At 41.3% G+C, this 3,039-nt stretch overlaps 1 pseudogene; it reads right to left on the bottom strand.

Moving 5' to 3' along the window:
• Nucleotides 1–535: 535 nt before the first annotated feature.
• LOC101280571 (polycomb group RING finger protein 5-like) lies at nucleotides 536–1,671 on the bottom strand (annotated as a pseudogene).
• Nucleotides 1,672–3,039: the final 1,368 nt, after the last annotated feature.

The following is a 3,039-nucleotide window of genomic DNA, read 5'->3' as shown; positions in this document are numbered from 1 at the left end:
CTTGCACACTCAAGAGTGAACTGTTTTGCACACAAAAAGCTTACTGAGAACAGGACAGTGGCTCAAGGACCACTTTTCTAAATATATTTCCCATACAAAATAATTTCAAGATATAATAATTATTAGTTCCTTGTACAGTACTCTATTTAAACAAGAATTAATCAAATAGTATGTGAAAACTGCAACACCACAAAGATTGAGGCATGTTACTAGTGTAATCAAACAATAGAACAGGCAAGCAAAATATTTAGAAGGCTGAATCATGGCCGCATATCTAACTGATTTCAAGCGTGACTTGTACACTGTGAGACAGCACAGATAACTTATGCAGATGGTTCAGTAGCAGAATGGCACTTGGTTTGCTCTTAATAGAAACAACATAAATGCAGCTGACAATTTAGAGACAGACAATAGCCTTATTCGCATGCTGAAAATCTGGTTGTGTCCCTCTAGTCCACACACCGTTCACTGTGCAATCTGTTGATGAGAAAACACATAGTGCAGGATTCATTCAGTGGGATCTAGGCCCCTTGGTCTAACCGAAATCAATTCTTGGTCGATACTGCAATACCATGGGGTATGACTGATACAAAGGGCCAGCCTGAGGGCAGACTTGTGAAGATGAGCAGTTCAGACACCGAAAGTTTTCGCCTCTTAGTCGCCATCTTGTCATGTCGATGAACTCCACAGTACGGTCCTTCCCCATAATTTCACCATTGCACAGCACATCCAACTCATAAGAACTTGGAAGTTTTAGTTTTAAACTTAGGAATTTTTTAATAGTTCCCACAGTTACACGTGTAGAAAACCAAATGAATTCCTTCATTAAACCCTTTACTGCATTGTCCCGATTGTCCATTATTTCGTAAATGATCTAGACATATAGCAATTTGTGGGTCAATTCTGTGATAGTCTTTTTTTTAAAAAACTTATTTATTTAATTTATTATTTTTGGCTGTGTTGGGTCTTCGTCGCTTCGTGCAGGCTTTCTCTAGTTGCGGCGAGCGGGGGCTACTCTTCGAAGGTTCGGAGGCGTGGGCTTCTCACTGCGCTGGCTTCTCGTTGCAGAGCACAGGCTCTAGGCATGTGGGCTTCAGAATTTGTGTCACATGGGCTTCAATAGTTGTGGCTCGCGGGCTCTAGAGTGCAGGCTCAGTAGTTGTGGCACACGGGCTTAGTTGCTACACGGCATGGGGGATCTTCCCTGACCAGGGCTCGAACCCATGTCCCCTGCATTGGCAGGCAGATTCTTAACCACTGCACCACCAGGGAAGCACTGTGATAGTCTTTATCATCTTGATTTTCATCACCTTCTTCATCTACTTTAGGTTTGTCAACTTTTGAAGTATCATCTTGCCCATTTTCTTGAGGCTTGTTTTTCTTCCAAAATTCACTCTCAAGTTCTTGTTCTTGTAGTCCAGGGACCAACTTAAATATAATTTCCTCTAATGTGTTATCCAAGCTCAACCTTTCTGATGGGTTTGTCTCATGAACCTGGTTGCCACACCTTGGACAACCATTGCTATCTTCAAAGTGCTGGACGGTACAGGTCTTACAGAAGGTGTGGAGGCATTCCGTCACTGCAGTTGGCTTGATCAGATACCCTTTATAGATACAGCAGATGATGTAAGGATTGAAATCTTTTACCAAGTGTTTCCTTTGGGTAGCCATCTGTGGTTAGCTAGGACTGGCTCTAGTAGTTCAGGCAAACAGGGGTATTAAGTGGATGAGAGTTTGATCCCAGGAGTTCCCAACTGCATGTCCCGAGGCATTAGAACTAACATCCAGACTTCTCATGTAATCGCTGGTCATCACTCCTTTTGGTGGTTCTGCTTTTCCGTATCCTGGGGCTGTGGCCACCGCTGCTCCTCAACGCCAGCATGCCGACCTCAGAGGGAAGGAAACAAAGAGAAATAGCACCTGCTGCAGCCTGGCCAGTCCCTGGGCCCCGTGGAGACTTGTATTTTCTAAATTTAATCTTTACTTTATATTGGAGTATAGTTGATTTACAATGTTGTGGCAGTTTCAGGTGTACAGCATAGTGATTCAGTTATACATATACATGTATCCATTCTTTTTCAGATTCTTTTCCCATATAAGTTATCACAGAATATTAAGCAGAGTTCCCTGTGCTATACAGTAGGTCCTTGTTGATTATCCATTTTACATATAGTAGTGTGTATATGTTAATCCCAAACTCCTAATTTATCCCCCCCACCATTCCCCTTAGGTAACCGTAAGTTTGTTTTTGAACTCTGTGAGTCTGTTTCTGTTTTGCAAATAAACTCATTTCTATCATTTTTTATTAGAGACTAGAATTCTAATAAGCCAGAGTCACAAAGAGATAAAGCAGTACCACTCTTGCCATTACATTTTTTTGGAAGCAAATATAGTTGTTTTCATGAAAATATGTCATTTATGTTAACATATATATTTGAATTATTTTAAAATGACAATATAATGCTTGAAATTTATTGGTTTAATTTTCAGTAAGGCAAGCATCCAGTGATATCCATATAAACACCCACATGAAACTCCACATAAACAAAGGATCTTTGAAGTTGCAGTAATCTTTAAGATTGTGAAGGAGTCCCAAGACCAGCATATTTGAGAATCACTGGTCTAGACTAGGCTCCTTTTCTCTGACTCTGGGAGAGCCCTGTGCTCCCTATTTCCTCTGCCTTCTAGGCTGAATTTCTTTGTCCACTACACTGATAGTTCCTACTTAATGGCCATCTTCTTGTTTCTTTATCTTTTTCTGTGACTCTTCCATGAACCCTTGTGACGTGGATTTTGATCTCGGTTTTCCAGATCTCACAGTCATTCTTCTTTTTCTTCCTTGATGGGGGTCAGGAATCTCGGGTAAGTTCTCTTCCAGGCAATTTAACACAGTAGTAGACTTCTGTTTTGTTTTTTTCTGCCTCACATCCAAGCTCCCTTCCTGTTTTGGGGAATCCCATATTGTTGAATCTTGGTGGGAGACAGCTGCATCTCCCACTTCAGTAACTAAAGGCAGCAAATACCCCTCCGTACTCATGT

Source organism: Orcinus orca, chromosome 2 (assembly GCF_937001465.1).
Source record: "Orcinus orca chromosome 2, mOrcOrc1.1, whole genome shotgun sequence".
Classification (NCBI taxonomy): Eukaryota; Metazoa; Chordata; class Mammalia; order Artiodactyla; family Delphinidae; genus Orcinus; species Orcinus orca.
Note: the sequence above shows the minus strand (reverse complement) of the source record. Positions and strands in the feature narration are given on the sequence as shown.